The 12,827-nt window shown below is 39.3% G+C and overlaps 1 protein-coding gene across 1 annotated transcript in view; it reads right to left on the reverse strand.

Annotated features, from left to right (window-relative positions):
* rftn2 (raftlin family member 2) overlaps positions 1-12,827 on the reverse strand; it is a 38,908-nt gene that overhangs the window by 17,574 nt on the left and 8,507 nt on the right. The window lies entirely within an intron of this gene.

Below are 12,827 nucleotides of genomic sequence, written 5' to 3' on the forward strand. Positions count from 1 at the left end.
TTTATATTTATCTTATCCAATATTCAAGCATGTGTTTAATATATAAGCCTTTACATCTGTGAATGTTTCATAGGCTACATAATGCTGTCAAGAGAATATGCAATATGTTGCTGTGAAATAAAACGTTTCGTTTAATTGTGGAGGAAAACAACATTTGGTATGGTTTGGTACAAGCAAAAATTTTATGTTTTTTCTAATACTGATTAATCGATTGTCTATTAATGTTAACAATGATCGATTAAGGAAAGTTGTCACAATTTGCAACCCTAGTCAAAAAAACAAAAGAAAAAAAAAACAGCTGTCATTGTTTCATATGTTAGCAGGTCTTCAGACTGTGATAGAACCACAGACAACAACATGCAGATGGAACCTTTAAGCTCCTTGAAAAGTAGTTCCTGGGACTATATCTAATAGGTACTTTGGGTGGAAATGTGGGTATAAACTGTAATGATCACTTGAAATCCACAGTTATCATTGTACAATGTTGTGGTCTGGGATCTTGATATTTTTCAAGGTATCGTATCAAAATGAGATATTCCAGTATCGTGACAAAGCTAGTGTGTATTCTGATGCAGATCAAGATCTTTGGAAACATTTCCTAAAATGAAATTAACACCTTTAGAAATTGTGCAGGCTTGAAGGAAGTATTCACTAGGTATGTTCCTGGCAACTAATTTCCCTGTCAACTAAACACAAATTTTAATTTAGACTAGTCGACTAGTTTAACACTCTGAAAACAGTTCAAATCAATCACAATTTATTAATTGAAAATGTGAAAAACTGTCCAAAAAATACTGTGTATTAGGAGCCATTTGAAGCTGATAATCACAGTCTATAATTGGCAAAACGTATTAAATGCTGGTGAAATGTGACACTTTGCACTGTGCTATATGAACATCACACATTATCCTACAGAACATGACAACTCACCGAATGCTACACAGTGTAGCTAAGATTTGCTGCTAGCAGCAGCTGCTCTGCTTGCAGGTCAATGTTCATCTCTGTGCTGAATGTGGTCACATGATGCTCTAGTCGGGCGCTTATATACCAATTTATTCTTTCACAGTCTATGTTCAGCCTTAATTCCATGTTTTTTTGTTTTTTTTTTATCAGAACACTGCCAAACCACGCTGGTCTTCTGTCCCACTTTGCTGATAGAAACATCCGGGGTTGCATGGGCCATCGGGGCATACGTGCTGGGCTAGAGGGGCTGCTTCCTGATGGCGCTGCAGCCCCGACTAGTGGTGGGCGGCTGCATAACAGCAACAGTTAACTGGTATTGTACATGAATAAAAAATTGCTAAATAGTTTAACTGACTAGTAGTTCTGGTGCCAACAAGCGACACCCCTAGAATTCGCTCATCACTGGTTGGTCATTTTTATTAATTAGCTATTTCCTCAGCAGTTACACCCATAAAGAGTGCAGTCAGTGTTGAGGAGTTGTTTGTGTGCCGGTTGAGTCTTGTGTTGTTTTTCTTGAAACCCTGGCTGGAAATCCCTGTGACCATCACCATACTTCCTGTGTCCACAAAGAGTGGCTGTTCACACAGGGGATTGGCTGTGTGCCCCGTGCACATGCACATGCACACATGCACACACACATACAGTCCATTTAATACATTTTAAGTTTTAAAGACACTAAATTGAACATTTTGGATGCAGCAAGATTAAAAGAAAGAAATATTGGGAGCGAGACAAGAAAGAGAAAATGTGTGTGTGTGTGTGTGTGTGTGTGTGTGTGTGTGTGTGTGTGACAGAGAGAGAGAGAGAGAAAGAGAGAGAGAGAGAGAGAGCATTCCTCACTACAACCCCCCACATTCTCACGGACAAACACCCCAGAGATCTGGGAGACCAGCACACAGCTGAGATCACTGCAGCCTCTCAATGGGCTGTCTGGCTCCATTATGAGACTAAAGAGCAGCAGAACCTCAATGAAACCACTAAAGCAGGAGCTGCGCAAACAGGGCTACACTTTACTGGCATTCCTGTGGGTTCGAACCCCACTCCCAACACTTAATTTAAATTTAACATGGGCTTGCATGTCGCAGCCAATGCTCCACTGTGGATGTGCAACTTTTAGGACAACGTTCTTTCCTTTAGCCGGTAAAGGCAGACGTGGGTCACTAGCAGAATCTGGAGGGTCACACCAAGAAAACAGGCAACCACACTGCCGTCGATGGCTCCCAGGAGGACCATGATGTCACATACACACACACACACACCTCTAAACAGGGTTTTGTTGCAGCCTTTTGCTCTTCTCCTCCCCTGCTTTCAGTCCTCACACCCCCTCCCATCCTGCTGCCACTCGCCCCTGTCAACCCGCACACTGAGGCCTCTGTTCAGTGCTGTGTCGAGGAATAAAAGAGGAGGAGGAGGAGGAGAGGAAGAAGGGAGGACCAGCAAAGAGGGTAAAAAAGGGGGGAAAGCAGTAGAGGAGTATGGAGAGGTGGGAACTGGCAGGATGAGGGGAGGGGGTTAGGGGCTCAATAGGAGTTGAGCAACAACTGAGGGCACAGAGAGGAGTGACAGAGCTGAGAAAATAGGAGACGAAGGAGGGAGGGAGGGTTTAAAGCCAAACAGGGGTTACAAAATGAATTTTATGAGCCCTTATGTGAAGCTGGAGAAGGTGTGAAAAGGAGAAAGCTGCTTGGCAACGAGGAGCAAAGAAAACAAGAGCAACAGTAGGAGGAAAAACAAGCTGCTGTGTGAGGCTGTGCTCAGGCTGCATCCACACTCACACATTTTAGTGATAAACACACAACTGCTACACTTGTCCCTGGTGTCCACGCTACGCCTGCCTTTACAAACCCCTGAAACAGAGACCTTTGAAAATAGTGCTGGACCCGTTGCAGTTTAAAAAGCCCTGCATTGGATTTTAGTCAGGATGAGTAGAATTTATTTTTTTTAGACACCATGATGTTGACTTCCTGATTGGGTCTTATCAGTAATCAGTCCCTCCAGGAAGTTGTGATGTTGCAATCACAACAATTTGCACAAATTCAACCAATCCATGTCAATTCTGCACAGACTTGCAATTCTATCCAAACTCCGGAACAATCTGACATCAAACATGTACGTCTCAATGAACCCAGTCAATGTTTTATTTTATTATTAACTAGTTTTTTTATAGTTAGATTTTTTCATTTTATCACACGTACTGAAAAGAACAGAACGTCTGTGATTGTTATTGACATTTATCAATGCTCTGTGCACTTCTTCATTCACAAATAAAGCAGATTTTGTTAGTTTTTGTGTTTGTGAGCCTTTATGTTGAGGTTACTTAGAACACTTAGAATAACATGTGTCTTAGTTCCCTCTGGAACAAGTTGTATTTCACTTGCTCTCACATTTTCATTGCAAAAAAGGCCTAAAAACATTGCAACATACATCACATTTTTTTAAGAAAAGCTGCTGTGAAATCAGGCATTTTAGGCCGCAACAATCCCAAAAGCTGCCCACAAAATCCTAAAGGGACTGAGTAATGAAGTGTCCTTCCCTGATTCATCACATCCCAGATACTGCGAGGCTGGTTGTTGCCTGATTGCTCCAGTTTTAATGGCCCTTTTAGTTGTTGTTTTTAGCTTTTAGCTTTTATGCTCTTTAAAAAGTTTATTCCCTGGATGTTCAGCTCCTGTCTGATCTTAATCTGCCCTATTAATCTGAGCCTCGATTACAGCATACTGGACTTCAGACGAGTCAACAGCCACAGCAGCCAGAGAGCATTTTATCTCCTGCCACAATTATTCATTCTGTGATAAAGGTGAACAGCTAATCACAACTGATCAACAGTTTGACATTACTCTGCTGCACCTGATTCAGGCAGTTTTGAGCCGCTGACAGCTGCCTGCTGTGTGGACACCACAACATGACAAATGTAGCATGCAAACTGACAACAGATGACAAGGGTTTTGACTGTCCTTACAAGCTGTTTCAGTCATAAGTGTGTGTGTGTGTGTGTCTAAATAACTGGGTGGAAGCAATTTATTACAAATACTCAAATCACTGTAATTGAACAATTTATTTGTGTAATTTTATGAGCAGATTTTCAAGTCTGTACTTTTCCTTGTATTGTGCAGGCCTAGCAAGGAGACAGGCTAAAGACATAAGACAAAAGGCTGCTGAAACAAATAGGGAGTCTGAGAAATCCTACATCAAAGCACAGATGATAAGACCACTCTGTTGTGCAAGTGACTATTCTCTCTGATCAACCAGTAACCTGTCATGTTTTCGCTCTAACTTTTAGCACCAACTCAGCTCACTTGGAATCTTGACTAAGGTGATATTAAAAAAGAAGTACCTATAAGTCCTATACACAATTTTTGACAGTGGAAAACTAGAAAAAGTACCTTTCCACTTGAGTTGAGCTAAATTGAGTTGTACCTTGCACTGGAAATGAGGCAAATGATGCCCTACGAAGACAGCCAGTTTTTTTTTGTGTCTGGTTTTACTTGTTAACATTCTGCTTCAAATCCGTAACATTGCACAAACTAACTGAGGAAACGTAAGTACAGGTAATATAAGGCTAGCAGCAGGGATAATCCTGCATGAACACTTTGAAGCTGGAATAATCGCAAGTTTTACTGTTCTTCTAATTCTGCTGACACTGCATTGGGACTGGGTTAAAAATATCTCATTAATCGTTTTGAATCGATTTTCCTATGCCTGATCTGATATCGATTCATCAATTTCAAATCAATCTTTCAGTATATATCTCTGTGTGGTACAGACTGCAGTTTTAACTCTGTTAGTCTTGTGCCTTTGGCGTGAGATCTTGTAGCATGAGCTTTTACAAATTTTAAAGGTGTTGGTCAGGTCATTTTTAATAAAAAGTATGATTAATGTAACTACTTTGGACTCAATTCTTAATGTAAATATTAATATTTTTAATAATGTGCCAGGTTAGAGGGTTCCTTGTACAATGTACAGCATTAATTCTTTGAGAACTCATGTATTTTAACTGAAATATCCCAAAACAAATCAATATCAAATCAAATCTAACCAGGACCTTAAGACTCAATTCAAATCAATTTGGGAAATCTGAATCGATACCCAGCTCTATCTAAAATGTGATGTTTGATCTGGAAAAAAGACATTTATTACACACTGAACTATGGATATTTCACTCAGACCTACATTTTTTTCTTGGGAGGGTATGGGGAGTGATTGGTTAGGGTTAATCCACTAAATACACACCAACATAATCAACAAAACTGATGTTGAATCGAATCGATATGGGAAATGTGAATTGATATCCAGTTCGACATAATTAGTTTCATAGGTTTGGTATTCCTGTGGGAAACATGTCTGAAGCAAATTTCACAGCAATCATTCAAAAATCTGGACCAAAGTAAGGCACAGACAACAATCTATGATAGGGTTGGGCAACATGGCTCATAAATCATATCTCAATATTTTTAGGCTCTGCCAAGATGTATGATATACACTCATCGGCCACTTCATTAGGTACACCTGTTCAACTGCTTGTTAACACAAATATCTAATCAACCAATCACATGGCAGCAACTCAGTGCATTTAGTCATGTAGACATGGTCAAGACGACCTGCTGAAGTTCAAACCGAGCATCAAAATGGGGAACAAATGTGATTTACGTGACTTTGAATGTGACATGGTTGTTGGTGTCAGACAGGCTGGTCTGAGTATTTCAGAAACTACTGATCTATTGGGATTTTCACACACAACCATCTCTAAGGTTTACAGAGAACGGTCTGAAAAAGAGAAAATATCCAGTGAGCAGCAGGTCTCTGGGAAAAAAATGTCTTGTTGATGCCAGAGGTCAGAGGAGAATGGACAGCCTGGTTCGAGATGATAGAAAGACAACAGTAACTCAAATAACCACTCGTTACAACCAAAGTATGCAGAAGACCATCTCTGAACACACAACACTTTGAACCTTGAAGCAGATGGACTACAGCAGCAGAAGACACACCGGGTGTCACTCCTGTCAGCTCAGAACAGGAAACTGAGGCTACAGTTCACATGGGCTCATCAAAATTGGACAACAGAAGATTAGAAAAACCTTGTCTGGTCTGATGAGACTCGATTTCTGCTGCAACATTCAGATAGTAGGGTCAGAATTTGGCAACAACAACATGAACAACATGAAAGCATGGATCCATCCTGCCTTGTATCAACAGTTCAGGCAGGTGATGGTGGTGTAATGGTGTGGAGGATATTTTCTTGCCACACTTTGGGTCTCTTAGTACCAACTGAGCATCATTTAAACACCACAGCCTACCTGAGTATTGTTGCTGACCATGTCCGTCCCTTTATGACCACAGTGTACCCATCTTCTGATGACTACTTCCAGCAGGATAACACACCATGTCACAAAGTTCAAATCATCTCAAACTGGTTTCTTGAACATGACAGTGAGTTCACTGTACTCCAGTGGCCTCCACAGTCACCAGATCTCAATCCAATAGAGAACCTTTGGGATGTGGTGGAAGGGGAGATTTGCATCATGGATGTTCAGCCAACAAATCTGCAGTAACTGTGTGATGCTATCATGTCAATGTGGAGCAAAATCTCTGAGGAATGTTTCCAGCACTTATGCCACGAAGAATTAAGGCAGTTATGAAGGCAAAAGGGGGTCCAACCTGTTATTAGCAGGGTGTACCTAATGAAGTGGCCGGTGAGTGTATATCTTGATGTACACAATTTCTCTAAAACAACATAACCTCCATGCTCAAATAGTGCACACATATGATGATCTTATAGTATAGGTGCAATGCTGTAGATTAAACTACCCAAAAGCACATAAAGTAGTTCAGGCTGGGCAATATGGACACTGATGCTTTCACAAAATATTAACGCAATGTGATGTTTGTGGACAGAATCATCAGTAATTAATAATTAAGTAGGGAAAGGTAAATTATAGAACAACTAGAACCATCTGGTAAATTCAGAAAATGACGTCACTTTACTGTAATGTAGCAGTTAAAATCAACACATCTTCCTTATCCTGATATAATGATATCTAAGATAATTGATTGGTGATTGTGAGTTGCCAGGTTTGCACTGCCTTGCACTGCCCTTCAAATCTCCTCTAAATGTAATAATCAAAATACTGACTTTAATCTGAAATAATCCAGCAGGGGCCATTAAATTCTCAGATTAGGCAGAGATTACAGAAAAACGCACTCATCTCTGGAAAAAAATTAAAGAGTGCTGGCAGGCAGATACCCTTTTACAATCGGGACAGTCAGCTTATCTGAAAGGTTGTAAACTCCTCTCACATTTTCTTCAACTGTCTTTTCATTCGGCCCTCCCTCCCTCAGTTCATCCAACCAGCAATGAACACACGTCACCTCAGGTTAAGCCGTCTCCCCACCCGCAAATCCCTTTGTATGCTCCCATTTATTCATCTAGTCCTGACCTGCCATCACTGTGCATCCTTCACATCATCCTCTTACCCATGATTCTCTTCATAGTCCAGTTCAAGTCTTTGCATGACGCTGCTCCATGCGTACGGAGGTTCAGGTCAAAGCGATTATTCGGTCAGGATGGCTTCTAGCCTCAGGCTGGTTTCGTACAGTGTTGTTACAATACTGGAATTTCTCATTTTGATACAATACTTTGAATAATATCAATGTTTGATACCATTTTCGATACAACAGGGAAAATTTGACTTCAGATTGAGAACGTAAAATTTTTGAATTTTTTAAAAGATAACTATAACAAGGCTTTACATGACATTATTTTTTATTATCAATTAATCAGTTTATTACTTTCTAGATTAATTAATTAATTGTGTGGCCCATAAAATGTCAGAAAATGGTCCTTACTGTCCTTAAATGTCTTGTCTTGTCCACAACCCAAAGATATTAAGTTTACTGTGAAAGAAAACAGAACTAGGGCTGCAACTGATGATTAATCTGTCCATCATTTTCTTGATTAATCAAGTAATTAATCACAATCTTGTCAGTTGAACAATAGGTCCAAAAATATGTTTTTTTTTGTTATTGTCATTATCAATCAATCAATCTGTCAATCATTTTCTGGATAAATCAATTAGTTTGTTTGGTCCATAAAAAGCCAGAAAATGGTGAAAAATATTGATCAGCGTTTCAAGTCCAAGATGACGTCCTCAAATGTCATTTGTCCACAACTCAAAGATATTCAGTTTACTGCCAGAGAGGAGTAAAGAAACCAGAAAATATTCACATTTAAGACAATGACTTAATGATCGATTAAACACTGCAGCTCTAACTTAGATCATGTAAAAACTGCAGGTGGTGTAGATGTACTCAGAGAAAAGAGTGATTTCTTCAACTCAACGAACACAGAGGCAGTTTACTCGACTGAGTAAAAAAAAAGTAAGGAGCACAATGACCAGTTGGCAATGAAAAGATCAATACACATGAATCCCTTTGGAGTCCATATGATTTCTCTCTCACAGGAGTCCAGTTATCAGCCCTCAGCTTGAGGAAGTATTAGTCATTAGGTGCTTTGATGTGCAGCCTCTGGCTCCAGGCCCCACGTCCAGTCTCCTCTCAGTCAGAGTAAAACCAGGCCAAGTTAATGGGGAGCACTGCGGCTACCGAGCAATGAGAGCTACATGGGTAATGGTGTGTGTGTGTGTGTGTGTATGTGACAGTAACTCTGCGTGTGTCCCAGAAACACAAAGCAAGGTCAGAGAAGGGTGGAGTGGTGTGGAGAGGATTCTTATAATGTCATTAGAGGTGTTTTTCCTGGTTACTGTGAACTAGAGTCATCAGAAACTTTACAAGGATATAAAATGTGGGTCTGCTTCTTTCAATAATTCTGGATATTTACGATAAGCCTTATCATACATTGATAAGAATATCTAATTAATCTGCCTTACAAAAAATGCTGGATGTCATCAGCATCATGCAGAAACATGAGTTATACTCTCTTCATTTTTTTAACACTAAAAGTGCCAGAACTATCAGAAGGTCCAAGAGTGTCATTTTGACCTTTGACTTTCAAACTCTATTATCTGTCATGACAAACATTTGACTGAGATTAGTGCATTTATTCTGTTAGTTTATACTTTTCATAATGAATTAACACCAAAATGTCAATTTTATCAAATGTATTTATATATTCAACAATATACTGCCAAACCATAATGACTGCATATATTCACAGCAGTATTTTTCTGTAGGATAATAACCATCAGTGATCTGATTCAAATTTTAGATCATCATCAAGAATTACTCAGAGTAAGAAATAGTTAAATGTATTTGATAAGATTACAAACATAACATATTTTAATATTAATAAAAAACAAACTTCCATTTAGAGCCATCACAAAAATAATCACAGACTATGGGAAAATGAATCAAAATTAAGTGTATTTTCATGATAGGAAATTGGAAATGGAGACCACTTGTGAGGTTTTATTGACAGAGACAATGATAGTTGCTAAGCAACCAAGGCGCATCTTTATCCGTGCAAAAAGTAACAATATAAGAATGTCAATGTCTGTGTGGACAGTAAGACTGCCTGTGACTGAAATAAGTAAAGATGATCACATTTTGTCTTTTGTGTAATTTATATAAAAAAACATTTTAAATGAAAATACAGACACTTTTAAGAGAAGTCAGGTAGCAGGTTTGTGTTTTAAATTCAACAAAGTTATTGCACATGAATTTGACAACGGTCAAAATGACCACCCTGTTCTAGTGTGACCAAATATATCAACATGTTTAAAAGTCATACTGTATCACTACATCACTTCATCATCAACACATACAGCAGGACTGGGCAATATATCAATATTATATTGTATCATGATAAAAGACTAGGTATTGTAATAGATTTTGCACATTGTTATATTGTGATATGTCATAAGTGTCATGTTTACCTGGTTTTAAAGGCTGCAGTAAAGCTAAATCATTTTCTGAACTTTGCCTGTTTGCCTTGACCCACATAGCCAGTATCTCCACATTACTGATGATTATTTATCATTGAGTTAATATTTTCTGAAAGCTCTGATAGCCATCCCTTTAATGTTGTTGCAATATCAAGGTATTTGGTCAAAAATATTGTGATATTTACTCATTTTATCACCTGAGCTGCTTCCACCCCTTGGAGTACACAACATGTTGCCAGTCACAACCTACATGATCAATAATCATCGATATCTTCTGATACAAAACTTCACTATTGAGACAGGTTTTTCAGCTACATTGCCGAGGCCTAACATACAGACCTGTTTGCTGAAAATGTGAATAGACCAGCAAAGTTGGTACAGCATCTTTAAAAACCTATCATCATTATGGCTCGTCAATACAGATGAATCTGAGGAAGGAATGGACGTAAACGAGCCGCCAACGCTGCAGCGGCGTCTCCCTACACTGTGTGCAAGCTTGAATACTTTTGCATGTGCTTTTTATGCAACATTACTTTTGACAACAATTTCTAGGAAGTTGTGAAGAACCTGTGAAGTTCTTGGCTGCGTCAACATTAGTAACAAATAAGTGTTTTTAAGTCTTGTCTTTATTATTATCATATGTTTGTACTATTTGAGAATTGACAGTATGTTATTTTAGAGGAAATGTGTGTATCGAGATCTAGGCTGTATTTTATATCACAGAATAACCTAAAAATAGGTAGATATTATATATAAGCCATATTGCCCAGACTATATATGATATAAGACTAGATATTTTGGATATTGTACTGTTTTGATATAAGTGTTGTCTTTTCCTGGTTTTAAAGGTCGAATTACAGTAAAGTGATGTCATTTCATGAACCTATCAGACTGTTCTAGCTGTTCTATTATTTGCCTTTACCCAGTTAGTCATTGTATCCATAATACTGATGATTATTTACCAAAAAATCTCATTAGGTTAATATATTGTGAAAGCGCCAGTAATCATCTCTACAATATTGTCCAAATATCAAGGTATTTGGTCAAAATATTGTGATATTTACTCATTTTATCACCTTAGCCACTTTCACGCCTTGGAGTACAAAACATGCCATCAGTCATAACTTACATTATCAATAATTATTGTTATCGACGGATATAAACTTCACTGTTGTGATAGGCTTTTCACCTATATCGGCCAGGCCGAGCCCAGACACCATTTTTCTTGGCTCAGCTGCCCTGCCTTGTCCACCAGTACAGAGACTGACCCCTGCTGGTGCCTGCTGCACACTACAACGCAGCATCTCTGTATCAGTTTAATAGACAGAGTGTCTGTATTTATGACAGTACTGAGATATACCACAATACCTTCATACTGTCCACGCCTAGTTGGCAATATTGAGTCTTCTTCATCCTCACATTTGCTTCTTGGAACACATGCCAAACATGGAAATGTGATAAAACTTTGGCAGGAATGTGTTTCATGTCTGCACATGCTGATAGTGGTTAAGACTCCACAGGGTATCTTAACTGATTAAACCAAGATTCATCAGCAGCTCCAAACAGGAGTGTTGACTGTGTTTGCACAGCATGAGTACTGGAGACGGTGAAACTTGCCTGAACAAAAACAATTACAGAAAAGCAGTCTAACAAGACATGCAGAACAAGAATATAAGGACCTCTGCAAACCGTGAGGCATCTGTTTGCCAGGTGCATGTCAGGAATGGAATGTGCTGACAGATGAGTTATTAATACTCCAGAACATAAAAGCTGAAGACTACCGACTCTTCACACCTCCTCATCCAACAACCTTAATCAGCCAATTATGGCTGCTTTCATTATCCTTGTTGTGTTCACTCACACCTCACGTTTGACTCTGCCTTTCTGCACAGACAGAACCTGTGACCTCATGTTGCTCACACTGAAGGTTAACACACCATCATGGTCTGTTCTGTCCACTGACAAATAGAGAATGGCTGCATTACTTAGTAAGGATGTAACAATACCAGAACTTTAGCAGTTGATACCAGTTCTAGTCCATTTCCACGATTGGCCACAATACCCCATCCAATAGCACAGATAACAACAAAACAAGAAAAGAATTCAGCCATTGTTGTTTTTCTTTGCCGCCTGAAATAAAAACTGTTCTGAGCTTCTAGGACAAAAGACTGAGGGGGAGATTTACTGAGCCTGACACAAATCACTATCAGGTACTGTCAGAAAAATAATGCACCAGTGATTCTGCTCAGATATGAAGTAAGTTGCCTTTTCTCTCTCATTCTCTCCCACTTTTTCCCTTCATATTTTAACAGTTTAATTTTAACAGAATAGTAGTTCACATCTGCAGGTCTATACTGTATTGTTTAGCCTGGTGTTTGGCTGCACTGTGTAGAAAAAGAACAGAGTCCACAGTTTTAAGATTCAACCTATTTTGTTGTGCTCTGAGCAGTGATCAGCTGAGCCGACAGAGCGCACTGGATGCGCTGCTGTGTGCACCACTGCAGCCAGTGTGTGTGTGTGTGTGTGTGTGTGTGTGTGTGTGTGTGTGTGTGTGTGTGTGTGTCTGACTGAGAGGGAGACAGAGAGGAGGAGAAGAAGATAGAAGGAGGACTACTGCACACAGTCTTTCCGGAAGTCATTAATACTTACTCTTGACTGTTGCTTTGTCACCTGACCCACCCATCACAACCCGTGGTATTTTCTAGAAAGTTGATCCAAACCCGCCCGCCCCGTGGGTTAGCTGGGTAGATCCAAGTTCAGGATGGTGTCACAGCCGTCTCAAGACTGTTTTAGTTACAACATGTAAAATAGGCTTCAACTGCATTCATAACAAAACTATCCCATTACAGTTTATAATGGATCTTTTGACAGCAGTCAAGTGGGAAATTGGAACTTGTAACTGCTCAAACTGTGAGACAGCAGCAGGACAGGCCAGAAATCCAACTTATCACCAAGAGACAGTCCTCG

The sequence above is a fragment of the Lutjanus erythropterus genome, chromosome 8 (genome assembly GCF_056507025.1).
Source record: "Lutjanus erythropterus isolate fLutEry1 chromosome 8, fLutEry1.hap2, whole genome shotgun sequence".
NCBI classification, from domain to species: domain Eukaryota; kingdom Metazoa; phylum Chordata; class Actinopteri; order Lutjaniformes; family Lutjanidae; genus Lutjanus; species Lutjanus erythropterus.